Source organism: Pseudopipra pipra, unplaced genomic scaffold (assembly GCF_036250125.1).
Source record: "Pseudopipra pipra isolate bDixPip1 unplaced genomic scaffold, bDixPip1.hap1 HAP1_SCAFFOLD_54, whole genome shotgun sequence".
Taxonomy (NCBI): Eukaryota; Metazoa; Chordata; class Aves; order Passeriformes; family Pipridae; genus Pseudopipra; species Pseudopipra pipra.
The window spans coordinates 108,936-136,753 of NW_026991024.1; the positions used below are offsets into that span (position 1 = coordinate 108,936).

The 27,818-nt window shown below is 52.5% G+C and overlaps 3 long non-coding RNA genes across 6 annotated transcripts in view; 2 read left to right on the top strand and 1 right to left on the bottom strand.

The window, feature by feature from the left end:
- LOC135408636 (uncharacterized) lies at positions 1 to 27,246 on the bottom strand. Its single transcript, XR_010427739.1, has 2 exons — positions 27,135 to 27,246; positions 1 to 175 (listed from the first exon to the last, which is right to left on the bottom strand). It is a non-coding gene; the product is annotated as an uncharacterized LOC135408636 (long non-coding RNA).
- The window catches only part of LOC135408630 (uncharacterized), a 154,986-nt gene that overhangs the window by 103,298 nt on the left and 23,870 nt on the right, over positions 1 to 27,818 (top strand). The window contains exons 11-13 of the long non-coding RNA XR_010427729.1: positions 20,627 to 20,755; positions 22,326 to 22,457; positions 22,987 to 23,111. This is a non-coding gene — a long non-coding RNA (uncharacterized LOC135408630). The remainder of the gene's footprint in view (positions 1 to 20,626; positions 20,756 to 22,325; positions 22,458 to 22,986; positions 23,112 to 27,818) is intronic.
- On the top strand, positions 13,435 to 16,866 carry LOC135408634 (uncharacterized). Of its 4 annotated transcripts, none has more exons than XR_010427736.1 (4): positions 13,592 to 14,041; positions 14,411 to 14,702; positions 16,085 to 16,201; positions 16,751 to 16,866. It is a non-coding gene; the product is annotated as an uncharacterized LOC135408634 (long non-coding RNA). The 4 variants fall into 4 exon arrangements; XR_010427737.1 differs by having other exon boundaries at positions 16,672 to 16,751; XR_010427738.1 differs by lacking the exon at positions 16,751 to 16,866 and adding an exon at positions 16,393 to 16,490.

A 27,818-nucleotide genomic window follows, 5' to 3' on the forward strand; every position in this document is an offset into this window, starting at 1 on the left:
TTTGGGTGAGTTCTGGGTCATTTTTGGGGAGAATTTTGGGTCAGTTTCTGGTCATTTTTTTGGGAGATTTGTGTCAGTTTCTGGTTATTTTTTGGGGAGATTTGTGTGAATTTCTGCCCATTTTTGGGGGAGATTTGGGTCAGTTTCTGGTCATTTTTTGGGGAGATTTGGCTGACTTTTGGGTCATTTTTTGGGGAGATTTGGCTGACTTTTGGGTCATTTTTTGGGGTAATTTTGAGTCAGTTTCTTGTCATTTTTTTGGGAGATTTCGGTGAGTTCTGGGTCATTTTGGGGGGTAATTCTGGGTCATTTTTGGGTCGTTTTTGAGAGGTAATTTTGGGTGAGTTTTGGGTCATTTTTTGGCGAGATTTGTGTGAATTTTTGACCTTTTTTTGGGGAGATTTGAGTCAGTTTCTGGACATTTTTTAGGGAGATTTGGCTGACTTTTGGGACAGTTTTTGGGAGATTCGGGTGAGTTCTGGGTCATTTTTGGGGGTAATTTTGCGTCAGTTTCTGGTCATTTTTTGGGGAGATTTGGGTGAGTTCTGAGTCATTTTTTGGGGAGATTTGTGTCAGTTTTGGGTCATTTTCAGGGGAGATTTGAGTGAGTTTTGGGTCATTTTTGGGGGTGATTTTGGGTCAGTTTCTGGTAAGTTTTTAGGGTGATTCTGTGTCATTTTGGGTCAGTTTTGGGGTTTTTTTTTTTGCATTTTTTGGCTCAGATTTTGGGCCAATTTGGAGTTAGTTTTTGGGGTGATTTGGGCCAGTTTCGGGTCAGTTGTGGATCAATTTTTGGGGTGAATTGCATCAGTTTTGGGGGTAATTTGAGTCAGTTTTTGGGGAGATTTTGGTCAGTTTCTCGTCATTTTTGGGGGTGATTTGGGTGTTTGTTACGACCCGCCCCAGGAGAAGAGGGGGGGGGGTAACCCAGGTTTTATCAAAAATTCCTTTGGGGTGGATTAAAGTGAAACGACACTAAATAATCGGTGTATGAAAACATATATTGATAAGATTTATTTTAACAATTTTGAATCAATTGTTAAGTTAACATTTTTGGGTGCTGTCATAATCAATAGGTAAGCTAACATTTTTGGGTGCTGTCATAATCAATAGGTAAGCTAACATTTTTGGGTGCTGTCATAACCTTTCTGGGGAGGAGAAAAATGCATAGGGGAGAGAAAGGCAGGATAAGAGCAAGGGAGAGTAAGGGAAAGAAAAGCTGAGAGTGGACAGATGTCCATAGTCACCGCCCACAGGGTCCAGCGATGAAACTTGATAGTTGCAGCTTCCATGTCTGTCACTTGAAGTGGTGGTCTTGATCTGCTGGGGGTGAAGGAGGGAAGCCCCCACACTCCAAGAAGTTATGAATTATCATATCCACGGTCAGTGTCACGGGCCATGTCTCGAGCCTCCAACCTCTCCCTGGGCCCTGTGCAAGAGAGCTGCTGTATCTGGCCTGGCTCCCGCCTTTCAAGTTTAGCAGAGGGAGGGCGGGTCCTGATTGCTCGTCAGATGTATCAATAGTCAAAAGCCTGCAAGGTCAGCTCTTATCTTTCAGGACTTCACACCTCCAGCACTGGAGGGAGGGAGGGCCTTGACTGCCCATCAGATGCATCAATAGTCAAAAGCCTGCAAGGTCAGGACTTCACACCTTCAGCACTGGAGGGAGGGAGGGGCTCGACTGCTCATCAGAGGTATCATGCAAGTCAAAAGCCTGCAAAAGTCTCCTAGAATGCATAAATCATCAACCATTTCAGTCTCTGACACCACCCCGTGATTTATGCATTCAATAATTTCTCTTCTTTTGTCGTTCTCTGTGAATCTTCTTTGTGGGCGGTGCTTTTCGTGTAGTGGACAGGGAGACAGAAGAGTGAAGGAAAGGAAGAGATTGCCCTAATGCATTGCAATTCTCCCCCCCTTCAAAAAACAAACTAATTTTATAATAACATAGTAAGCTAATTTGCATTAGTTACTCTCTCCACCCTGTGAGTCGTCATAGGGGATGTAATAGGATCTCAATAGTTACAATCAAATTTCTTAACATTAATGAGGTTACAAACATACATACAAATATTTGAAATTATACATCAAAAAAAAACCCAAAAACACTGAGTTACTTGGGAGCTGGTAAAAGGCTTTCTTATGTTTTCTTTTAGGCCTAAATTTAGTTCCGTTTTGTTAAATTTAACCAAATATGAAATTCAATGCCTTTCAAGGCAGAAGGCTAATGTATATAATGCATATTTATATGACTCTAAATATGCATAAATACTTGTACTAACTCCCAGGTTATATTTGGTTGAGTTTCTCAATCGAGAGGGATATTTAAAAGGACAAAATGAACTTGACAAAAATCAAATTAACAGTACATCTTATACAATTTTACCAGTAAGTTGCTCATATAAAAGAACACATTCAAAAAGCTTTTCCCAAGCTAACCTGCCCCCCAACAAAATAACAAAACAAACTTGGCAAAACTAAACTAGCAGTACATAAAATGGCTCGTCTTACACAATCTTATCAGTGAATTGTTCGTGATAAAAAAAAAACAAAACCCAAATAAGTCAACAATTATTAATAAACTGATAACACAAGTAATTCTGGGAGTAGAGGGGACACAAACACAATGTTTGTGGCAAAGTTCTACATATTGCAGACTTACTGAGACAAAAATACATACAGGCATGCATATTACAAAGTTGTTAAGATAAAAACATAAATACATGTCAAAGAACAGTATAAGTCTTCAGTCCTGTTGCTATTTCGTTTTCTCATGGGATACTTGTAAGCTGATAATAGAAGCAGTTGTGCGGGCAGTTATCTCTTCTGCCTCTTGCTGCAATTGATGCTCCATTGGTTTCATGCAGTTTGATCTCTTCTGCTGGCAGGTTATCTCCTCTGCTGGTAGGTTTCTGCAAAAGAACAAATCTGGCCCACTACGGACCGATTGTTAAAAAGAAGGAAGAATCTATTTATCCAACTCCTTTTCTTATCTCGCATAATGTCACTAGGGCAGTAATAATAGAGAAGTTTGGAACATGTTTTCTCCAAAAAACAAATAAACTCAGAGCATGCTGGAGTTCTTTTTTACTTCTCAGCATCTTTATTTGCTCTGGGGTGGCCAAGGTGTCAGGGGGAAAACACACTGTTACCTTTTCTGTGGGAATCTGAAGTCTCAGACTTTCTAAGTGGGTGATAGTACTTGTCTGAGTCTGGTCCCCTGTGGTGACATCAGCAATCTGGGCAATCAGTTCAGCTTTGTTATGTACAGCAGCTATTTGTGAGCCAGTGTCAGCATCGAGGTAACTCACTGGCAGCTGCCACTGCCCATTAGGTTTATGGACAGACCATGCTGTCCATGGTGAGTGTATAGGGACAGCTACTCCTTGCTCCTGCAATTCTGCAGTTTCTGGGGTAATGTTTTCACGTGTTCCTAAAGGGAGTGGGTAGGGGTTTACATTTGTTATTTTAGAAGGAGGCAGACTTGGAGCAGTTTGCAACAGACGGACAGAGGGGGATGGGAGACCAAACATCCATTCTCTCCCTCTGGCGTCTGTCCAGGCCTTCCCCTTTAGGAGATCTAACCCCAGGATGTTAGCTGGTAATGGCCCCACAATCATGATAGTTTCTGTGGCTGTCTCATCTCCAGGTAACCAGCATTTCACTCGAGCAGTGTACTGGGGTCGGGATTTGCCAAAAGCATCAGTTACCCATATCTTTTTTTTGTCTGGTTTAATGCCACACTGAATAGCAGCTTCAGTTTGGAGTGCTGAGACTTGTGCACCCGTGTCTACCACGAATGTAACCAAAGATTTAAAAGGGCCGAGAGGAAAAGTGATTACCAAATCTCCCTGGTTGTTTTCTGTAAGCTTTCCCTCATAAACCCACTGGCTATTTTTTGGCTTATTTACTGGAGAGCAGTAAGTCCAGTTCCTTGACTCAGAACTGGTCAAACTGGTTAGTCCAGTTTCTGGAGAGGCTGAGGGGATCACAGTGTTGGACTCCTTAGAGGGGCTGCCCTTAGGAGGTGCCTTGTGCTCTTTGATCTTATCCCACTGCTTTATCAAGTATTCTAAATTAGCAGTGGGTAATTTATCCATCACTTCTCGAGGAATTCCTTTTGCAACACCTTCTCTCCACAGACTGTATCTCTTTCTCCCGCTAGATGACACATTTTGTTGACAAATACCTGGCGAGGCAGGTTTTTGGACTTTCCCTGCCCTCCTGCAGTGTATTCTCTGGCCACTCGTACCAGAGAGCCCCAGCTGCTGACCAGTAGCTATTAATTCTTGGGCTATTTCCAACCAGGTTAATCCTGATGGAGCACCCCTTCTTCTAGGTCTGGGGGTTGCCTTTATGCGCTCCTGTAATTGTTTAGCATAAACTTTTAGTGCATCAGGCAGGCCTCGAATTAAAACTGGAAATCTCTGTGGATCTGCCTCGAGTTCCATTGGGGAATTTCGTTGTGGGTCTAATAATTTTGTATGCATTAACTGGAGACATGCGGTTTTTTGTACACTTTTTACAATGTGGCCAATTGTGGGTGTTTTAATCGTGTAAGGATCTCCCCTTTCTATAGGGTCTAACCCGCCTGCCCAGTAGGCAGCTCTTTGGGTCAGAGACCACGGAGCTCGGTTATCATTTGTGGTCAGGAAGACCCCTGGGCCCCAAAATCCTCTGGCCTCATCTTCACTCAACAAAATCCGATCTCCCCCAGTAAGGGACACCCTCCACACATATTCAGTCTCTGATTCACTGGCCTTACGACTGTATTTTTCCTGAATTTTGGCCAGTGCTTCCCCCGTGTACGGGGTAGTTCGTGTGGTAGTTTGCCTGTCTGTCCCCTGGCCAGTGGTTTCAGTTTTAATGAGGGGACGCATATGTATTACCCCCTCCTCCGGGTAACTTTGCTTCAACTCTTCTAATTCCCCAGAGGGGTACAGGGATTTGTTAACATCTACCGGTTTAGGGTATTTTGAATTAATGTCTCGCAATTCACAATTTTTCATTTCCAGTATCTGTTTAAGCCTTTCATTTTGTTCCTCCTCATCTTCAAGGGCTGACCTAAGCAATGAGTTAATCTCTCTCTCTTTCTCCAGTGCCTGTCGTTCAGCAGTTAACTGCAGGCGTTCTTTTCCTAATTGCTCCTGTAATGCCTTCATTGTCTCTTGAAGAGACCTTATCACCTCACCGGTAGATTTTTGAATAGCCTCTTTTTCTAGCTGGTCCTGCAAAGTTCTCATTGACTCTTGGAAAGATTTTATCACTTCACTTACAGATTTCTGAATAGCTGATTTTTGCCTTTGCACTGCTCTAAGGAACACGCCTAAGACAGCACCCACAAAAAACAGTTGTAAACCAAGGATAGCTATCAGGAGGGAATAATCCCCATATAACTCAACCTGGGGTGTCATCATCCCCTTTGCCTCAGTCATTAACCCAGCTTAGGTTAATGTCTTTCTCCCCCTTAACCCTCTGAGGGCTGGTTTGACTCTCTCCTGAAAACCTTTCAACAGGTCCAGGTACCAGAGAACCTTTCAACAGGTCCAGGCCACACCAGGAAACCTTTCAACAGGTCTGATGTGCCCGGGTCACACCGAGAGGAGAAAAATTCTTACTATAATTTTATTGCGAGGGGACGGTCACCATTTGACTCGCCCTCGGTACCAGTTTTAGACTACACCGATTACTCCACTATATCCAAAGGATCCTGTCCGTGACGCCAAAAATGTTACGACCCGCCCCAGGAGAAGAGGGGGGGGGGTAACCCAGGTTTTATCAAAAATTCCTTTGGGGTGGATTAAAAGTGAAACGACACTAAATAATCGGTGTATGAAAACATATATTGATAAGATTTATTTTAACAATTTTGAATCAATTGTTAAGTTAACATTTTTGGGTGCTGTCATAATCAATAGGTAAGCTAACATTTTTGGGTGCTGTCATAATCAATAGGTAAGCTAACATTTTTGGGTGCTGTCATAACCTTTCTGGGGAGGAGAAAAATGCATAGGGGAGAGAAAGGCAGGATAAGAGCAAGGGAGAGTAAGGGAAAGAAAAGCTGAGAGTGGACAGATGTCCATAGTCACCGCCCACAGGGTCCAGCGATGAAACTTGATAGTTGCAGCTTCCATGTCTGTCACTTGAAGTGGTGGTCTTGATCTGCTGGGGGTGAAGGAGGGAAGCCCCCACACTCCAAGAAGTTATGAATTATCATATCCACGGTCAGTGTCACGGGCCATGTCTCGAGCCTCCAACCTCTCCCTGGGCCCTGTGCAAGAGAGCTGCTGTATCTGGCCTGGCTCCCGCCTTTCAAGTTTAGCAGAGGGAGGGCGGGTCCTGATTGCTCGTCAGATGTATCAATAGTCAAAAGCCTGCAAGGTCAGCTCTTATCTTTCAGGACTTCACACCTCCAGCACTGGAGGGAGGGAGGGCCTTGACTGCCATCAGATGCATCAATAGTCAAAAGCCTGCAAGGTCAGGACTTCACACCTTCAGCACTGGAGGGAGGGAGGGGCCCGACTGCTCATCAGAGGTATCATGCAAGTCAAAAGCCTGCAAAAGTCTCCTAGAATGCATAAATCATCAACCATTTCAGTCTCTGACAGTGTTTTGGGTCAATTTTTGGGGAGATTTTGGTCAGTTTTTGAGTATTTTTGGGGAGATTTTGGTCATTTTCTTTCAGTTTCTGGGATGATTTGGGTGACTTTTGGATAAAGTTTTGGGGTGATTTGGGTGAGTTTCTCGTCCTTTTTTGCGGTGATTTTGGTCAGTTTGTGGTCATTGGAGAGATATGGGTGAGTTCTGGGTCATTTTTTGGAGTCATTTTGTGTCAGTTTCTGGTCATTTTTTCTGTGGTGATTTGGGTCAGTTTCTGGTCATTTTTGAGGGTTAATTTTTTCAGTTTTGGGTCACTTTTTGGGTTGATTTGGGTGAATTTCTGGTCATTTTTTGGGGTTACTTTTTGTCAGTTTCTGGTTATTTTTGAGGGAAATTTGGCTCAGTTTCTGGCCATTTTCAGTGATGATTTGGGTCAGTTTTGGGTCATTTTTTGGGAGATTTTGGTGAGTTCTGGGTCAGTTTTTGTGGTGATTTCCGTGAATGGGGGGGGGGAAGACTTTCTGGCAAGGGGTGCCAGGAAGAACTGGAGTCTCTGGAGAATAAAAGCTGGAAGCGTGCCCCCGAAAGTCCCCAGCCCCGGGTGGTCAGTGGTCTGACTTGCACGGACCGGTGGCCTTGGCCAGGAGCGGTCCTGCCGTCCTGTAATTTGAATTTCCTGCCCAGGCTGTAATTTTAATTTCCACTGGGTGCTGGCAAAGCTCCCCTGGGGGTGAGCCCCAGTGCCTGGCAGGAGCGGAGCGGGCTTGCGGGGCCCTCCTGGCAGGCGTTGTGTCTAAGGAAGGGTAGGGGGGCCTTTGTCTGTCCCAGAGGAGCTGCAGTGTTCTTTGTTGCTCTCTGGAGGACTAAGAACTAAAAAAAATAAAAGCAAACGAGAAAGAAAAGAAAAGAAAATGAAATGAAAAATAAATAGAATAAAAAATTAAGGCAATAAAGAAGGAAAATGAAAGAAAAAAATCAAAGCGAGCAAAGTAAAAAGGCCCTAATAAAATGCCAAATGAAATGAAAGGGAAAACCAGGGCTTCTTGGGCACCCCGGGGTTTACTCCCCGCCTCGCCCCGCCCCGCCCCGCCCCGCCGTCCGCCCCGTGACTTGGGGGTCCCCCCCTAAAGTATGAGAAGGGGACCCGAAAAGGTGGTCGGGGGAAGGGCGGGGAGCCGAAAAGGCAGCGGAGGGGGTGCCGCGAAATGTGAGGGAGGGGCCGGGGCAAAGCGGGCGAGGCGCGCGCAGCGAGAGCGAGCGAAGGCGGGCGGTGTGGGGGGGGCAGGCAAGGTGGCGACGGCGGCGCCCTGCGCAGTCGTAAGCGAGACGCCGGCGATCACGAGGTAAGTGAGGGCGGGCGGGCGAGGGCAAGCGGCGACGCATGCGCAGTGGCTCCTGTGCCGCTGCAGCGCTCCCCGCTCGACTTGAGGGCCGGCTCCGGCGGCACGGCGGGAGCTGCGGTCTCCCGTCTCTCCCGGGGTGTGCGCGGGGGGAATAACGTGAAGATTTTTGGGGCGAAAGCGCAGAAATTAGCGAGGGTCGTTGTCCGGGTAAAGCGGGGCACCGGAAGTAGAGAGCGACCGGGCTGTTTTGGAGGGCGCACCACCCGGACCGGAAGTGCTGCGAGGCCGTACACAAAGATGGCGGCGCCATGACCGGAAGTCCTCCAAGGCCGTACACAAAGATGGCGGCCCCGGCCCGGAAGTCGCCCCGAGGCCACACTCAAGAGGGCGCCGCCAGGACCGGAACTTAGCCCGGCCACACTCAAGATGGCGGCAAGAGGCCCCCTCGCCTCAGAGAGGCGTTTTTCCTGGTGCCTGACCTCCGCTCCGCCCCGGACCCCCGCCCCGCGCCCGCAGCGCCGTCTCGCCGCGCCGCTTCCCGCTGTGGGGACGGGGCGGGGCGCTCGGCGGCGCCGGGCGCGGGCGGCGGGTTCGCGGGCGGCGGCAGGCACCGGCGCCGGCAGCCCCCTCTCGGCGACGCGGCGCGCCGCGCAGGCGCAGGACCCCAGGTGGTCGCCGCCCTCCCGCCCCCGCCCCCGCTCCGCTCCGCTCCGCTCCGCTCCGCTCCGCTCCGCTCCGCTCCCGCCGTGCCCCGGAGATGCTGTCGGGGCTGCGCCGCCGCCTCCCCCCCCCCGGAAGCGACCCACGGCGGCGGATCCGACGTCGGGCTCTGCAGGACATCGTCGCCGGGGTAAGCGGGGGCCCGGCGGGGGGGCGGCGGCCGCTCTTCTGCCTCTCCCGCGGCCAGCGGGGCCTGCAGGCAGGGGAAGCGACAGGCAGGTTTCTCGCCTCTGCGGAGACACTCGCACCTGCGTGCCGCCGCCAGGAGAAGGGGCGGCGAGAGCGGCAGGCGGCAGGGCCGGGCTCGGATGTGCCCTGGCATCGCACCCCCCCCGCGGGGAGGCTCTGTGCCGCCTCAGGGACAGAGGAAGCGGATCTTGCAGGACCCCTTTGTTCGCTCGTTGAGCTCGCAAGAGACACAAGGGGCATGAAATCCCAGGGCAGCTGCGCCTGCCGGAGGGGTTGCAGGGAGAAGCAGCTGGGGGGGGGGGGTTTGCTCTCTGCCCCTTTGCCACCTTCCCCTCGCTTCCCTGGGACTGCAGGGAATCCCAGCTCCCCTTGGCTTCTCCGGGGGCCTCGCGGCAGGGTTTCGAAGTGTGGCCCTGAGATTTTCTGGCCTTGGAACTGATGGCTGTTTCGGGGCACGTCTCCCCGGGCAGTGTGTCTTTTAACGCTTGCCGGGGCAGGAGAATTACGGCGGAAGAAAGCAAAGAAAGCCCAGAGCCTGGAGTAGGCAGGCCCGGGCCTCTGGCGAGCCCAGGCCTTGCTGCTCGGTGCCGATTGTGCCCGGGGCTTCTTCCTCACCGTTGGGGTCCAAATGAGAGGGGAGCAAGAGGCAGAACAGCCCGCTGCTGCTGCTGCTGCTGCTGCTGCTGCTGCTGGGGCTGAACTGTCTGCAGTGCCCGGGGGCCGGGCAGGACTTGGCCCCGATGCCTGCATTGCTCTGCAGCGGCCAGGGAGGGGTCCCAAAAGTCATCCCCCCGCCTGCTGTGCTGCACAGCAGGGGCTGGCTAGGCCGGTTCCCGGCCGGGGGAGCCCGGGGGAGGCCGTGCTGGGGCTGAGGGGCTGCTGCTCTCTGGGCCTCTCGGGGTTTGCCTTGGAATCCCAAAGCCTGGGCCTGCGCGGGGGGGAGGAGGCAAAGGGGACTGTAAATTGGTCTGTTGGGGAGTGTTTTGGGGCCGAGTTCATGCTCTTGGCTTGTTGTGTGTCAATTCCCAGCCTCGGTCAGGGCTTCGCGGGGAGTGTTGCTGCTGCCGCTGCCGCCGCCGCCGGGAGAGAGAAGTCCTTTGGGAAGCCGGGATAAAAACAGCAACTCTGTGAATTGCCCAGCTTTTCCTAGGGAAGGGCAGGTTTTAGGGAAGAAAGGCCCGTCCTCGCGAAAGGCGCCGCGGGTCTCGCAAGGGGGGGGCCGCGCGGCTGCAGTGCCGTTCCCGGCCGTGTCCGCCAGGCGGCGACTGCGAGGCGGCGCCCGGCGGTCGGGGCGGGCTGGGAAGCGGAGAGCTGGAGTGTTTTGGCACTGCCGGGCTTCTCCGAGCTTCAATCCGGAGTCGGAGCTTTTTGTGGGACTGCACAGCGAAGCTGCCTGTGGGAATGACCCGGCTGTTGCTCGGTGTACTCCTAACGACAGTGTCTTTTACTCCGTGTTCCTAGGCTGCCTCTTTTCCTTCGGTCGCCGTGGACACTGTGCCGGACGCCTCTGGCAGGACTAACTACCGTGGCTTTTACGTCCAGCGTGCTGTGCTGTGAACCTGCAGGTAAGAAAAGCTGGGAGTGCAGTCCCTCTGCTTTGATTGCTGTGTCTCTTTGGGAGTTGTTTTGGAGGGGAAATTTGGTTTGAAGGGGACCTTCAAAGGCCACCCTGTCTTCCGTGGGCAGGGGCACCTTCCACTCTCATCCCCGGTTGGATGCTGCAGGTCCCATCCAGCCTGGCCTGGAACACTTGCAGGGATCCAGAGGCAGCCTCGGCTTCCCTGTGCAGTGCTCTCTAATAGCTCTCCACTGGCATGGTGAAAAATGTTGTCAGTGTGTTTTGTTCGAGGATGGGAAGCAGGACCTGGGGGAAAATGCCATTCTGTTAGGTGCAGAGGGAAATAATTCTCCTTTGAAGTCAAATGTACTGGGTTTTGCACGAGCCTCGTCTGCCTTATGTTTGAATTGCTTTCTGTTCTCGGCAGTTGTTTTAAATTAAACTTTTATTTTGTGTCTCCCCCCTCAGCATCCTGTCCGAGACAAAGCTACCTTTCTTTCCTCGTGGGAATGGACCGGCCGGGCTTTGGCAATCTGTCCCCTTGAAAGACAAAGTGACCTCTTGCAGCAGGGGAAGACTGAAGCAAGGGGTGCCAGGAAGAACTGGAGTCTCTGGAGAATAAAAGCTGGAAGTATGGCCCCGAAAGTCCCCAGCCCCGGGTGGTCAGTGGTCTGACTTGCACGGACCGGTGGCCTTGGCCAGGAGTGGTCCTGCGGGAAGCACCTTTGCCCAGGCTGTAATTTTAATTTCCACTGGGTGCTGGCAAAGCCCCCCTGGGGGTGAGCCCCAGTGCCTGGCAGGAGCGGAGCGGGCTTGCGGGGAGGTGTTCACCCGGTCAGCGTCAGGAACCATCCTAACTGAGGCCTCGGTGAGTGCTTTTTGTGTGACTGGACAGTGAAGCTGTGTGAATGACCTGGCTATTGCTCAGTGTACTCCTAATTAAAGTGCCTTTTACTCCGTGTTCCCAGGCTGCGTCTTTCCCTTCGGTCGCCGTGGACACTGTGCCGGACACCTCTGGCAGGACTAACCCTGTGGCTTTTATGTCCAACGTGCTGTATGCCTGCAGGTAAGAAAAGCTGGGAGTGCAGTCCCTCTGCTTTGGTTGCTGTGTCTCTTTGGGAGTTATTTTGGAGGGGAATGAGAGAGCGATTTGGTTTGAAGGGGACCTTCAAAGGCCACCCTGTCTTCCGTGGGCAGGGGCACCTTCCACTCTCATCCCCGGTTGGATGCTGCAGGTCCCATCCCTTCCACTGGGGGCAAAGGGCCAGGTGAGCGTGGGATCCCTGAGCTGTGGGGTTGGGCTGTGCTGAGTGGGGCAGGTGGGTCCCCGTTGGTGAGCCCGAACCTTGGCTTGGGGTTTCAGTAGCCCGGGGGGCCGAGCTGGGGGGTGTTTGCAGCTCTGCCAGGGCTGGAGCTGACACAGCGCTGGGGGAGAGCCTGGAGCTGGGCTGGGCCGGGGGACAGACGCAGGGGAGCTGGGGGAGGGTTTGGGACTCCCTGGGGGGAAAGGAGGGGTGGATGGGCTGGATGGAGCCACGGGCCTGTGCTCCTGGGAACACACTTGTCCAGGGCGCTGGGATCCGGGTCAAACTCCAGTTCCCCTCGTGTCCAGGGATGCAGGGTCTGAGGGATTGGATTTCCCTGGGGGTTGCAGGAGACCAGGAGTGAGAGGAAACATGCTGCCAGAGCAGGCTGTGTTTCCCTGTGAGGACAGAGAGCCTGTGGGCTGAGGTGAGATTGCTGTGAGTGTTGGGATGAGCATTCCAGGGAACTAGGAGCTTGGAATTCCAGGTGCTGATGGAACCATTGCCTTAGGTGTGTTTAGTTTGTGTCTGTGGGAGCTGGGATTAGGGCTGGAGAGCTGTTGCTGGGAACAAAGGGTGGAGAAAACCTGCTCCACGGATGTTTAAGGAAGGATGGAGTAGCAGGGAAGGGGAGTATTTCTAGACAGTATCAATATTCTCCATGTGGGATGGAGCAGCGATGGGGGTGGTTCGGTTTGGCCTGGGCCGGTCAGGATCCACCATAAACAACCCACCAGACTCTGAACCCTCACTGGACATGTCCAGCCCCTCAACAGAAACTCAAGTCCTTCATTAACTGTTACAGAGGAAAAATGATTGGTAATTGCTTCTGATCTGTGGAGAATCTCCTTTGGAATGATCAAGCAGAGAGCGTACCAAGGCAAGCAGAGCATTTCGTTTGGCTCTTTTTTTTTTTCTGGTTTGTCATTTTCTGTTTGGCTTCAGTGTATTTTGTGTGCTCCTGTTCAGGAGGCAGTGTATTTTTACCTTGAAATTCAGGGTGATTTTGTTTGTTTGTTTAGGGTTTTTTTCTTTCCCAGTTGAATCAGGCCTAGTCCGATGTTGTCCTACAGGACTGCTTTGGTGCTGGGTCAGAGAGAGAGAAGGGGAATGACTTTTCATTCTCTTCCAAGCAGAAGTGGGAGGTTGTCTTGCCCCTCCCCAAAGCACTGCAGGCACATGGGAGTAGCTCCTTGCTGGCCCACCCAGTTCTCTGAGAAACACCTGTGGGGGAGAGGTTTAAGTCTTAATGACAATGCTCTGGTCTCTTGGTGGCAAAGAGTGGGTCCTACAGTTCCAGCCTGATGAGGGAGAACAGGAACCTCTGTTCTTCGTGCAAACCTTCTGTTGCTCCTTGTGCAGTCTTTTCTTTCCGTTGTATGTGTTACTGTCCAGAATCTCTCTAAGGAAAGCTGTTAGAAATTTAGAGGTAGGACTGGGATTTGGGTCTGTTCCCTACAAACTGCTGCAAAGCCTGAAGGACCGGGCTGATGAGTGTTCTTAACAAAGGGGGTTTATTAATATTCTGTCAGATTTCCCTCAGCTCTGGGCAGGACAGGCAAGGGTTCGGGTCGGGAATTGTGCAAGCAAGACCTGTTATTTCTCCTGTGCGTGTGTCAGTTTGGCAGGGCTGGGACAAGGAGGACTCGTGCGGGCACCTCCAGAGACAGCGGGAACGGGAGCGTGCTGCAGAGAAGGAAAGTTCCAGGGGGTGGGTGCTGAGAAATTTGTCCTTCCCTTGCCCTGTGCTCTGCACTCAGCAATGGATCAAGTGCAGAAGTTTCCTGGGGACCCTGGAAAATGAGGCCGGGTCTGCCAAGAAAAGTGGGGCCAAAGGAGCAGGACCTGGGTCTGCGAGCGTGGGAGAAACAAGGGCCGGGTCATCCTCTGCTTCCAGGAGGGAGGGCAGCAGGAAAGGCCACGGACTAAAGCACTGAAGTGCCGTTCCCCAGGGAGCCCCTGCCCAGCACTGAACTTGCTTGTGCACTTGCTGTCCCTTTCCCAGCGGAGCCGAAGCGTCGGGTGCGGGTGCCGGGGGGATGGAGCTGCCAAGGACAAACTGGGAGGGTGTTTGTGAAGGAAGGGGGTAGAAGGAGCTCTTGACGTGCTTTTTTTACTTCTTCATCCCACAGAATTGCCACGAGAGGAAATACTTCAGAGGGGCTTCCCTCCAGATAAGCCCTGAATATGCCAGGAGGTTTCAGCCGGGAGAAAGGAGCTGTGGAAGAAAAGCAGCCTAAAAATAGCCAGCGGGGATCATCAGGTTTTCCAGCCAAGAAAAACAAGGACGGAGATGAGGGAATTGGGTTCCAATTCCTAATGATTTGGTGGGTGTAGGAATGATTTCTGTGTGTTTTCCAGTCCCTTTTGATTCCTGGGAAGATTTTAAAATGATGGCTTTAGCAATCAACTAAATTGGAGATGTTGTTTTTGAGAGGAAATGATGCCAAATAAATGCAGAGAGAGAGCGTGGAATCATCTGGGGATCCTGGAGTGGTTTGGGTTGGAAAGGATCTCAGGGATCATCTCCTTCCATCCCCTGCCACAGGCAGGGACACCTTCTAATAGACATCCAGCCTGGCCTTGGCCACTTGCAGGGATGGGGCAGCCACAGCTTCTCTGTGCCAGGCCACCTCCCCACCCTCCCAGGGAAGAATGTTTCCCTTATGTGCAATCTTTCCCTTTCTTCTCTGCAGGAAGTGGGCTGGGACAAGGGAATTGGCTCCCACGAGGCCGAGGATCAGAGCAGGCTCTGCACAGGGGACGACTTCCACTTCCGAACGGGGAAGGGCACCTTCATCCCCACCCCCGGCATGGGGACGGAGTAACATCTGCCTGCAGCTGGCTGGAGTTCCCCTTGGCTCTGGGCTCTCTGCCCACGGGCCGGGGATCATGGCCAGAGTCCTTCAAACCTGGGGCACAGTGGCCTTCACAGCATCCCTGCAGCCCGTCCAGGGCAGGCTGCTGCCCATCGGCCCCTGATCACAGGTGGATGTAGAAGTGATGGTGTTTAGGGAATGCTGATTGTGTTTCCCTGACTTTAGCAACGCGGTCATTAAAAAGAGAAAAATAACAAGTCTATGGAAATCCCTGCACGTGGGAGCTTGCAGCGCTCGGGATTAAACTTGGCTCTCTAATGTTAAAACTGTGGGCGAGGGGCGGTGCCCGAGCAGGGCCAGCGGCGGTGCCGGACGGGCCCGGCCCGGGGGTCCCTTCCCCGCGGGGTCGCAGCCGCGGGACCCGCCCCCGCCCCGCGCGGCCCCTCCCGGCGCGCCCCGCCCGGCGTTGGGGGCTGCGGCCGCTCCCGGCGCTGCCGAGGCTGCCGGGGAGGGACCGGCCTGTGCCGGGGGCACGGGGTTCGTTCCTTGGGTTCGAGGGCGGCAGCGGGAGCGGCGCTGCGGGGCGGGACGGGCGGGAGGGGCCGGGGGAGGGCGGGGAAGCCGCGGCGGGGCCCGGGGGCTGCAGCTCTCTGGCTTCCCGACTGGCTTTGCAGACATTTGCCACCTTCAGAGGAGGCACAAATCCCCGCGGAGCTGAGCAAGGGGTGCGGGGAGCGCAGGGAGCTGGGACGGGGCTGTGACCAGGGCAGGGTGTGCGCAGTGCCCCAAACCCGCACCCAAAACCAGCCGGAACAGCCCCAGAGCCCAGAGCGAAGCGCCGCGGGATCGCGCCGGCCCCGCCCCTCGACCCGCCCAGGCCCCGCCCCCCGGCTCGCGCCGGCCCCGCCGCTCGGCCCCGCCCTGCCCGCCCCCAAGAACGCCGCCGTCCCCGCTGCCCGCCCCGCTCCCCTTGTCCCGGGAGAGCTCCCGGCCGGGCCGTGACCGCGGAGCTCCCACCGCCCTTCCCCGGCCCCAGCAGCGCCCGCCGGGGCTGCGGCGGCGGCGGGAGCCGCGCTGAGGGAACGGGGGCGGGGCCGCGCTGAGCGGGCGGGGCGGGGCCGCAGGGCCAGGCGGGCTGGGATTGGGCGGAGGCGCTCGAGTGCTGATTGGGCAGCGCTGCCGGCCCGCGGTATAAAGGGCCGGCGGGGCAGGTGCGGTCGGTTGTGTGTGAGGGCTGAGGGCGCGGCCCCGCTGCTGCCCGGGCTGCGGAGGGGAGAGCGCCTTGGCCGCTGGGTTTGTGGACAGGGGGAGCCGGGGGGCGTTTAGGGGCGCCTTGTGCTGGGCAGCGGGGGCCGGGTAAGCCCCTTACCTGCCAGGTGACCCCGGGGGGAGCCGTGGCCGGGCTGCGGGGCTGGTGCTCTCTGGGTGTCTCGGGTTTTGCTTTGGGATCCCAAACCCTTTCCCCGTGCAGGGTTATGAGGCAAAGACTGCTTTAATTTGGTTTTTTTGTGCTGCGTTAATGCTTTTTACTCGTTCTGTGTCCATTTGCAGCCTCGCTCGTGGTTTCCCCTGGGGCGGAGGCGAGTTGTGCTTCCTGCGGGGAGAGAGAAGGGCCTTGGGAAGCTGCTCCATGAGCCACAGCTGTGCCGAGCCCGGGAGTCTGTCCAGGTAAGAGCAGGGCTTGTACTGCCAGGGAGGAGCTGGGTTTGCTGTTGGAAGGTAGAATGTGCCCGTGCCTTTCAATGCAAGGACAGGCAGAAGCTGGGAGGGACCCTGAGCAGGTTTGGTGGCACGACAGCAGTTTGAAAAGACCTTGACTGTGGGGGAAGTGACCAGGAAAAATGATTCCTTTTTTGCAGGGAGGCAGTTTGCAAGGACAGGGGGGTTGCTGTGCTCTCTAGCAAAAATACTGCCCTTGGGATGTCCAGGGTGAGGAAATGTTGGCCCCGTGTGGGCTGGAGCAAAGGTGTGTGGGTGCCTGTGTGTGACAGCCCTGGGTGTACAGGAAGGGGGTTCTGGTGCCATTGGAGCTGCCAGGGAGCCAAAAAGGGCACAGTTGTCTGAAAAAGGCAAAAAGTCTCAGCCTCTGTTGACACCTGCACCAAAGGAGATGCAAAGTTTCCCTTTCTCATCTGCAGACTTCACAAAGCTCCCAGGAAAGGAAGCTTTATATTCCTTCCCAGCTTTATGCTAAAGGTTTCCTTTCTCCTATCTCAGCACCCTTTCTGCTGTTGGGAGAGCACGAGGTGGATGGAGAGGATCTGCAGGCACAAGGGACTCGTACAGCTGCGATTTTCCTCCAGCCCTTGTGGAAGGGACTTCCAGGATACTCCTGGGAATGTGCCAAATCTCCTGCTGGAGCTTTTCTGTGAAATATTTGAACACAAAGGGTAAAATTAAGTCAGGTCTATTCTGGAGTATGTTACACTTGTGCAAAACTCCTTTCTTCTGTTTATTTTCTGTTCTGAAAAGCACAGTCTGGGGTTCCTGGGCACTTCCTATTGAGTGATTCCATGAAAAAAATTTTGTATTGAAAGGGGAAAGGAACTGTCTGTGGGAGGTCAGGTGTCCATGATAAAAGCTTTTTGTTTTTCAGTCAGATAAGCCTTAAAATATCTCACAGTGTATAGGAATGCCTGGCTTCTAAAACTCACAGCTGAGTCTTAGAGGCCTCTTTGAAAAGCTGATTTCAGGCAGCAGAATTGGCCCCCAGGAGGGACTCTGTGCCTGCTCTCCCTTGGCTCCAAGGGATCTCTGGCCTATTACCTTTTAATAGGTAGCCTTGAGTGTGTCCTTGTTGCACCAGTGGCCCTTGTCCACCTCCCCATCTTCCAGGGGATATACATATTAAAGTTTCAAATGCTGTTCCTAATCCTTTGGTGGCTTGAGGCTCTCCCCTCAGGAACTGCAGGAACTCCTGGTGCCGCCTGGGCCGATGGATTGGACGCCCCAGCCCCTCCGTTCCTGCCCAGCCCCTGGGGCCGTGTCGAGTGGTGGCACTGCCAGCCCTGCAGGGGAAGTGGGAAGGGCCTTTGCAGGTCTGGTGGGTCACATTTACAGCAGGTAGTTGCAGAACAAGGTCCTTCAGTTCAGAAAGCTCCTTTGCATTGGTGAGCAGAACAAAGTGGATCCTTCAGAGTTCCCATCTGTGTTTGTGTCTCAGCCTGTGTTAGGATTCAGGGCTGTCAGGTGTTGTCACTGAGGAGTCAAACTGTGCTTTAAATAAGGAGACTCTGGCCTGATGGCCCAGTGTTAAGAAGAAAGGGGGAATGATATCTGAGTGTTGAGATGTAACAAGGGCTAATCCTTTTTGCAGTGGGATGGAGCCTGGAAACTGCCCAGAGCTGAGCCCAGGGATTGAAAGGGACCAAGCAAGGGAGGTGAAGGAAGAAGGGAAGTGAGGCAGCAGGCAAGCAGCACCAAGTTGCTGTGTAAGCAGGTGAGTTGTGCTGAGGTTCCTCAGGCAGGCACTGAGGACTTGGAGGGCTCCAGACAGAGCAGACCTGGGAAGGCCCTTGGTGAAGCTCCTTGGAAACCTTCTAAGGGTAGGTGTGTATGGTGATAAGTGTTGGGATTGTCCTGAATGTGGAACAGGAATGCAGGGAAGGAAAATGAACCCTCCTGTAATGCTGACCCCTCCCATCAGCTGCAGTGGAGACACCTGTGTGTGCCCTTTGGGATCTGATTGCCAGGACCCCCCGTGGGGCTGGGATCATGGCAGGGTGTTGTTAGCAAGGAATGCCTGGCTTCTTAAACTCACCAGCTGAGTCTTAGAGGTTTCTTTGAAGAGCTGATTTGAGGCAGGAAAATTGCCCCCCCAGGAGGGACTCTGTGCCTGCTCTCCCGTGGCTCCAAGGGATCTCTGGCCCTTCACGCCGGCACCGAGATTTTCTCGGGAAGGGCCTCAGATCCCCACACCAGTCTGGGACACAGGCAAGATCCCCCTGCAGTTTGGGACCAAATTGGGCCCCTGGAGGGACAGTGCTGTTGGTGCCCCCCAGGTTGGGGCACCCCGAGGACTCCAGCGCGCACCGAAAGGATTATTCGGGGAGATCCTCGGGGTGCCCGGCCCTGGGGAGCTCAAAGCAAGGTCCCTGCCATGGATTCAGGCATTGCTGAGAGTATCCCAGGGGTCCCTGTCCCTGCTAGACATTGAGCTCTCTTATGGACTGTAATTGGGTGATAAAAGTGGTGCTCCAAGTGCCAAAGCAGTGTGGGATTGGGATTAAGAAATGAGCAGTGAGGGTCCAATTGGCTGTTTTCTCTGGAATGTGACTGTGAGAGCTGCAGGAGTGCCAGGTGTGTGTTCCAGTCCCCAGCATTTGGTTTGCACTTGTCCTGGTCAGACACAGGTCCAACTTGCTCAGTCCTTAACCCAAGAGAGGGAGAATTAAGGGCTGGCACTGTTAAGGTGATTGGTGTGACAGGGGTCAAACTGGGAAAACATTGGGGAATTCCTCAGTTTGTCTGTTTGCCAAACTCACCCAAACCTCTGCTAGTAAGAGAGAGGGACTGGAAAAGTTGAGGCAGAAATGGAATTGAAAACTGGGGCTATTGACACTGTAATTGCTGAAACTAAATGTGTCCAAGCAGCAGCTCTTGTTGTGCAGGGAATAACTCCTGTCAGCAGCAAGGTCCCGACTGAAGTGGCAGCTGCAGTTGTTCCTGTGGTGTGGGCCAGTGGAATTGCAGGAGAGTGGAAGAGGGCAGAACCTGTAGGTATTACCCCTGATGTGGGATCTCTCCTGGTAAGGCCAAGCCAGTATCCTTTAAAATCAGAATGGCAGCTTGGATTGGTTGCAGGAACAGCTGAATTTGCTCCTCCTGGTTTGCTTGTAGAAGGTGAATGCCAGAACCTGCCAAGAAACCAATGGCCAAGGGGATTGATTAGTGCAGGACTGAGAGAACCCCCTGAAATGACAACCCGGAGTAGTTTCCAGGATTAGATTGCAAAGATGGCCTTTGCTGCATCTCCTTGAGCAAGGAAAGCCAAGAGACCTTTGCTTTTGCAGGAGAAAATCTGGACAGGGGGAAGGAAAAAGAGAAGCCCCGTGACTCCTCCCTGAGCCCCAGCCAGCCCCTGAACTGCCTCCCTGGGAATGGTGGGACGGGCTGGACTCTGGATTGCTCCTTCTGCATGTGTGGTAAGACTGTTATGCCAACTTCTCAAACAGCCTTTAAGCATTTGCTGCCTTGGCTAGATGGTGCAAGGCAAGGGCAGCCTCTAAGCAGCTGAAGCATTCCCTGAGGAGAGCTCTGGGTCTGCCAGATGTCTCAGAACTGTTGGAAGCATCTTTGGTGGGGAGGGCAAACAAAGGCCAAGGTGTGCAGTGACCCCCCTGAGAAGGGACTTGGAGTTAATGGTATCCCTGATGGTGAACTTTGTGGGCTGTTCCCCCTGTAGGGCAGGTGACAGTCCCAGCTACAGGGATGGGAGAAATGGTTAAAAGGGAGCCCCAAAAGCTGGAAATCCTCCTGGAGGCTCTTGGCAAACAGAGTTTGCTGAGTTCCCCCTGACAGAAGGGTAGTAATAGCTTTGAGTGCTGGTAGATCCTTTGAATAGATAGCCTTGTTGCCCCAGTAGGCCTTGTCCAACTCCCCATCTTCCAGGGGATATACATATTAAAGTTTCAAATGCTCTTCCTAATCCTTTGTTGTCTTGAGGCTCTCCCCTCAGGAACTGCAGGAACTCCTGGTGCCGCCTGGGCCGATGGATTGGACGCCCCAGCCCCTCCGTTCCTGCCCAGCCCCTGGGGCCGTGTCGAGTGGTGGCACTGCCAGCCCTGCAGGGGAAGTGGGAAGGGCCTTTGCAGGTCTGGTGGGTCACATTTATAGCAGGTGATGTTGCAGAACAAGGACCTTGAGTTCAGAAAGCTCCTTTTGATTGGTGAGCAGAACAAAGTGGATCCTTCAGAGTTCCCATCCGTGTTTGTGTCTCAGCCTGTGTTAGGATTCAGGGCTGTCAGGTGTTGTCACTGAGGAGTCAAACTGTGCTTTAAATAAGGAGACCCTGGCCTGATGGCCCAGTGTCAAGAAAAAAGGGGGAATGATATGTGAGTGTTGAGATGTAACAAGAGCTGATCCTTTTTGCAGTGGGATGGAGCCTGGAAAGTGCACAGAGCTGAGCCAAGGGATTGAAAGGACCAAGCAAGGGAGGTGAAGAAAGAAGGAAGAAGGCAAGTGAGGCATGAGCCAAGCAGCACCAAGTTGCTGTGTAAGCAGGTGAGTTGTGTTGAGGTTCCTCAGGCAGGCTCTGAGGACTTGGAGGGCTCCAGACAGAGCAGACCTGGGAAGACCCTCGGTGAAGCCCCTCAGAGACCTTCTAAGGGTAGGTGTGTGTGGTGATAAGTGTTGGGATTGTCCTGAATGTGGAACAGGAATGCAGGGAAGGAAAATGAACCCTCCTGTAATGCTGACCCCTCCCATCAGCTGCATTGGAGACACCTGTGTGTGCCCTTTGGGATCTGATTGCCAGGACCCCCGTGGGGCTGGGATCATGGCAGGGTGTTGTTAGCAAGGAATGCCTGGCTTCTTAAACTCACCAGCTGAGTCTTAGAGGCTTCTTTGAAGAGCTGATTTCAGGCAGGAAAATTGGCCCCCGGGAGGGACTCTGTGCCTGCTCTCCCGTGGCTCCAAGGGATCTCTGGCCCTTCACGCCGGCACCGAGATTTTCTCGGGAAGGGCCTCAGATCCCCGGACCAGTCTGGGACACAGGCAAGATCCCCCTGCAGTTTAGGACCAAATTGGCCCCCAGGAGGGACAGTGCTGTTGGTGCCCCCCGGGTTGGGGCACCCCGAGGACTCCAGCGCGCACCGAAAGGATTATTCGGGGAGATCCTCGGGGTGCCCGGCCCTGGGGAGCTCAAAGCAAGGTCCCTGCCATGGATTCAGGCATTGCTGAGAGTATCCCAGGGGTCCCTGTCCCTGCTAGACATGGAGCTCTCTAATGGACTGTAATTGGGTGATAAAAGTGGTACTCCAAGTGCCAAAGAAGTGTGGGATTGGGATTAAGAAATGAGCAGTGAGGGTCCAATTGGCTGTTTTCTCTGGAATGTGACTGTGAGAGCTGCAGGAGTGCCAGGTGTGTGTTCCAGTCCCCAGCATTTGGTTTACACCTGTCCTGGTCAGACACAGGTCCAACTTGCTCAGTCCTTAACCCAAGAGAGGGAGAATTAAGGGCTGGCACTGTTCAGGTGATTGGTGTGACAGGGGTCAAACTGGGAAAACATTGGGTAATTCCTCAGTTTGTCTGTTTGCCAAAGTCAGCCAAACCTGTGCTAGGAAGAGAGGGACTGGAAAAGTTGAGGCAGAAATGAAATGGAAAACTGGGGCTATTGACACTGTAATTGCTGAAACTAAATGTGTCCAAGCAGCAGCTCTTGTTGTGCAGGGAATAACTCCTGTCAGCAACAAGGTCCCGACTGAAGTGGCAGCTGCAGTTGTTCCTGTGGTGTGGGCCAGTGGAACTGCAGGAGAGTGGAAGAGGGCAGAACCTGTAGGTATTACCCCTACTGTGGGATCTCTCCTGGTAAGGCCAAGCCAGTATCCTTTAAAATCAGAATGCCAGACTGGATTGGTTGCAGGAACAGCTGAATTTGCTCCTCCTGGTTTGCTTGTAGAAGGTGAATGCCAGAACCTGCCAAGAAACCAATGGCCAAGGGGATTGATTAGTGCAGGACCTGAGAGAACCCCCTGAAATGACAACCTGGAGCAGTTTCCAGGATTAGATTGCAAAGATGGCCTTGGCTGCCTCTCCTTGAGCAAGGAAAGCCAAGAAACCTTTGCTTTTGCAGGAGAAAATGGGGCAAGCGGGCAGGAAGAAGAGAAGCCCCGTGACTCCTCCCTGAGCCCCAGCCAGCCCCTGAACTGCCTTGCTGGGAATGGTGGGACGGGCTGGACTCTGGATTGCTCCCTCTGCATGTGTGGTAAGACTGTTATGGCAACTTCTCAAACAGCCTGTAAGCATTTGCTGCCTTGGCTAGATGGTGTAATGGTAGCCTTTAAGGAGGTGAAGCATTCCCTGAGGAGAGCTCTGGGTCTGCCAGACCTCTGAGAACTGTTGGAAGCATCTTTGGTGGGGAGGGCAAAGAAGAGACAAGGGGTGCAGTGACCCCCCTGAGAAGGGACTTTGAGTTAATGGCATCCCTGATGGGGAACTTTGTGGGCTGTTCCCCCTGTAGGGCAGATGACAGTCCCAGCTACAGGGATGGGAGAAATGGTTAAAAGGGAGCCCCAAAAGCTGGAAATCCTCCTGGAGGCTCTTGGCAAACAGAGTTTCCTGAGTGCCCCCCTGCAAGAAGGACAGTGACAGCTTTTGAGTGCTGGTAGATGCTTTTAATAGACAGCCTTGAGTGTGTCCTTGTTGCCCCAGTAGGCCTTGTCCAACTCCCCATCTTCCAGGGGATATACATATTAAAGTTTCAAATGCTCTTCCTAATCCTTTGTTGTCTTGAGGCTCTCCCCTCAGGAACTGCAGGAACTCCTGGTGCCGCCTGGGCCGATGGATTGGACGCCCCAGCCCCTCCGTTCCTGCCCAGCCCCTGGGGCCGTGTCGAGTGGTGGCACTGCCAGCCCTGCAGGTGAAGTGGGAAGGGCCTTTGCAGGTCCTGTGGGTCACATTTACAGCAGGTAAAGTTGCAGAACAAGGCCCTTGAGTTCAGAAAGCTCCTTTTGACTGGTGAGCAGAATAAAGTGGATCCTTCAGAGTTCCCATGCGTGTTTGTGTCTCAGCCTGTGTTAGGATTCAGGGCTGTCAGGTGTTGTCACTGAGGAGTCAAACTGTGCTTTAAATAATGAGACCCTGGCCTGATGGCCCAGTGTCAAGAAAAAAGGGGGAATGATATCTGAGTGTTGAGATGTAACAAGGGCTAATCCTTTTTGCAGTGGGATGTAGCCTGAAAACTCCACAGAGCTGAGCCAAGGGATTGAAAGGGACCAAGCAAGGGAGGTGAAGGAAGAAGGAAGAAGGGAAGTGAGGCAGCAGGCAAGCAGCACCAAGTTGCTGTGTAAGCAGGTGAGTTGTGCTGAGGTTCCTCAGGCAGGCACTGAGGACTTGGAGGGCTCCAGACAGAGCAGACCTGGGAAGGCCCTCGGTGAAGCTCCTTGGAAACCTTCTAAGGGTAGGTGTGTATGGTGATAAGTGTTGGGATTGTCCTGAATGTGGAACAGGAATGCAGGGAAGCAAAGTGAACCCTGCTGAAATGCTGCCGTATCAGCTGCATTGGAGACACCTGTGTGTGCCCTTTGGGATCTGATTGCCAGGGCACCCGGAGGGCTGGGATCATGGCAGGGTGTTGTAAGCAGGGAATGCCTGGCTTCTAAAACTCACCAGCTGAGTCTTAGAGGCTTCTTTGAAGAGCTGATTTCAGGCAGGAAAATTGCCCCCCCAGGAGGGACTCTGTGCCTGCTCTCCCGTGGCTCCAAGGGATCTCTGGCCCTTCACGCCGGCACCGAGATTTTCTCGGGAAGGGCCTCAGATCCCCGGACCAGTCTGGGACACAGGCAAGATCCCCCTGCCTTTAGAAATGAGGCCTTCTTGTGGCTTCCTCCCCGTCCCCGTTGGTGGGTTCCAAAGAAGGGCTCTGGAAATGCCTTTTGGGCTGTCCATTGAAGCCTTGGGACCAAATTGGGCCCCCTGGAGGGACAGTGCTGTTGGTGCCCCCCGGGTTGGGGCACCCCGAGGACTCCAGCGCGCACCGAAAGGATTATTCGGGGAGATCCTCGGGGTGCCCGGCCCTGGGGAGCTCAAAGCAAGGTCCCTGCCATGGATTCAGGCATTGCTGAGAGTATCCCAGGGGTCCCTGTCCCTGCTAGACATGGAGCTCTCTAATGGGCTGGAATTGGGTGATAAAAGTGGTGCTCCAAGTGCCAAAGAAGTGTGGGATTGGGATTAAGAAATGAGCAGTGAGGGTCCAATTGGCTGTTTTCTCTGGAATGTGACTGTGAGAGCTGCAGGAGTGCCAGGTGTGTGTTCCAGTCCCCAGCATTTGGTTTGCACCTGTCCTGGTCAGACACAGGTCCAACTTGCTCAGTCCTTAACCCAAGAGAGGGAGAATTAAGGACTGGCAGTGTTAAGGTGATTGGTGTGACAGGGGTCAAACTGGGAAAACATTGGGTAATTTCTCAGTTTGTCTGTTTGCCAAAGTCAGCCAAACCTGTGCTAGGAAGAGAGGGACTGGAAAAGTTGAGGCAGAAATGAAATGGAAAACTGGGGCTATTGACACTGTAATTGCTGAAACTCAATGTGTCCAAGCAGCAGCTCTTGTTGTGCAGGGAATAACTCCTGTCAGCAGCAAGGCCCCGACTGAAGTGGCAGCTGCAGTTGTTCCTGTGGTGTGGGCCAGTGGAACTGCAGGAGAGTGGAAGAGGGCAGAACCTGTAGGTATTACCCCTGATGTGGGATCTCTCCTGGTAAGGCCAAGCCAGTATCCTTTAAAATCAGAATGGCAGACTGGATTGGTTGCAGGAACAGCTGAATTTGCTCCTCCTGGTTTGCTTGTAGAAGGTGAATGCCAGAACCTGCCAAGAAACCAATGGCCAAGGGGATTGATTAGTGCAGGACCTGAGAGAACCCCCTGAAATGACAACCTGGAGTAGTTTCCAGTATTAGATTGCAAAGATGGCCTTGGCTGCATCTCCTTGAGCAAGGAAAGCTTCACTTGGAAGTGGACTCTGGTTTTTGAGAACATCCTAAGCTCAGTGTGGTTTTGGTATCACTAAGTACTTTTTTTATTTGCCATTTGTCTTAAATTGTATACACCTTTGAAGTGCCAGCTGTGTTTTGAAGACATTCTTACAGTTGTTTCAAGTGAAATTTGGAATGTTACACATTTAGAAAGAGATGATTTTCCTGTGAATAAACTACTAAAACAAAGGGGGGAGTGAGGAAAGCCAAGTTCAGGAGATAACCTTACCAACTGGTTTGGGAAGTTGTTTACCTAAATAGCCCAAATTGGTTGGAGCTGCAGCACAAACAGGGGGAGAAGGAGAGGGTTTGTGTTTTGACAGTTCTTGAAGTTTTTTGCAGGGACTACTGCCAGGTTCTCTTTGAAGTCCCAACCCCATTAGCATGGGGAAATGTGTGTTTGGCTTTAGAAATAGGAGTGTGTATTTCCCTTTGAACTAGAGGAATGTTTCTATGTCTTTGAATTTTAAATTGCACATGAAGCAGAAATATGTTTGTGTTTTACAGGTTATATTTTCATGAAAATAGAAATGCATCATTGGATCTTACTCCTCTGAGGGCAAACCAGCAGACTGATCATTCCTTAGTCCCTCAAACCCAGTGCCATGAGCTCAGAGGGGTGTTTGGGTGCAAATGTGCTGAGTGGTGGTGGCCCCGGGAGATGTGACCAGCTGGAAATGTGTGTGTGTGTGCAGAGCTGGGCTGGATCCCTTGGGATTTGGCTCCCAGATCCCCCCCAGCCTTCAGGAAAACCAGAGGACACCGAACCCTGAGGGAAGGGAGTCCCATCTGCAGAAGGGTTTTTAGGTTGGGGAAAAGCTCCAGAACAAAGCCTGGGTTCCAAACACCTTCAGCAAAAGTCGAGGAGCACAGACCCTGAAGTCATCAAGTTATGGAGTTTGGTTCAAACCGTTTGCTTCTCAGTCAGTTTTAATGAAGTGTTAAAAGGAGAACTTAAATAAGGTTAATTTCTGATAGAGAACAATGGGAAGAAGTCAAGTGGTTTAAGTTCATTAAACATGTTTTCTATCAGTCCATGGTTATTTAATTGAGCATTGTTTGGAATTTTTCTTTTTGCATTTGTTCCTTGTGTGCTTTTCTCTATCTAAGGGATGGTTGGAGGTCTTTCTGATTGGTTGGATGTTTTTAATGTCAGTGCTAGACTGGGGTGGACAGTCATTGTAACATGATTTAGAGTTTGATGCATTTTATTCTGTGTGCTCTGTTTGATGTCTCGTGTTCAGCGAGTGCCTGGGCAGAGTTTGGCCCAAGCCTCTGTTTTTTGGGTGAAAACCCAAAGGGGAATTGTAGTTGCAGCTTTGCCCTTGAGCTGCAGCTGGAGCCTAAGAACAAGGAAAACCTCCCTGGGGAAGGAAGGGGAGCCAGAGAAGAAAAGCAGCTGCAGCCAGAAAGGTGGGTTTGGGGGGGAGAAGAGCTGCTGGGACCCAGCAAGGGGCTCTGGAGGGCTCTGGGGTCCCTATAATGGGTCAGGGGTCTCTGTAGGGGCTCTGGGGTCCCTATAATGGGTCTGGGGTCTCTGTAGGGGCTTCGGGGTCCCTGTAATGGGTCTGGGGTCTCTGTAGGGGCTCTGGGGTCCCTGTAATGGGTCTGGGGTCTCTATAGGGGCTCTGGGGTCCCTCCCATGCCCTTGAGAGGAGCTGCTGCCGCCCCAGCAGAGGCAGAGCAGTCGCTGCCCAGACCCAGAACTCCCTGAGAGCTGAACTGGGGCCGTGTGGGGCCAGAGGGGAGCAAAGGGAGGGATTTGTTCCTAAGAAAAGAAATAAAGTTTGGGGCATTTTTGGGGTGATCTGGGTGAGTTTCTGGTCATTTCTTGGGGTTATTTTTTGTGAGTTTCTGGTCATTTTTGGGGGAGACTTGGGTGAGATTTGCGTCATTTTTTGGGGATGATTTTGGAGACTTGGGTCATTTTTTGGGGAGATTTGGGTCAGTTTTGGGTCATTTTCTGGGGTTATTTTTGGTAAGTTTCTGGTCATTCTTTGGGCAGATTTGGGTCAGTTTCTGGTCATTTTTTGGGGGGAGATTTGTTTTGAGTTTCTGGTCATTTTTTGGGGACATTTGAGTCAGTTTTGGGTCATTTTTGTGGGTTATTTTTTGTCAGTTTTGGGTCAGTTTTGGGGTGATGTTCTGCTCATTTTTTGGGGTGATTTCTGTCAGTTTTGGATCATATTTTGGGGAGATTTGGGTGAGTTTCAGGTCATTTTTTGAGGTGATTTGGGTCAGTTTCTGCTCATTTTTTGAAGATTTGGATGAGTTGGAGGTCATCTTTAGCGGTTATTTTATGTCAGTTTCTGGTCATTTTTCAGGGAGATTTGGGTTACTTTCTGGTCATTTTTTGGGGTGATTTTGGTGAGTTTTGAGTCATATTTTTGGAGATATTTGGGATAGTTTGGGGTTGTTTTTTTGGGGAGATTTGGGTGAGTTCTGGGTCATTTTTGGGGAGAATTTTGGGTCAGTTTCTGGTCATTTTTTTGGGAGATTTGTGTCAGTTTCTGGTTATTTTTTGGGGAGATTTGTGTGAATTTCTGCCCATTTTTGGGGGAGATTTGGGTCAGTTTCTGGTCATTTTTTGGGGAGATTTGGC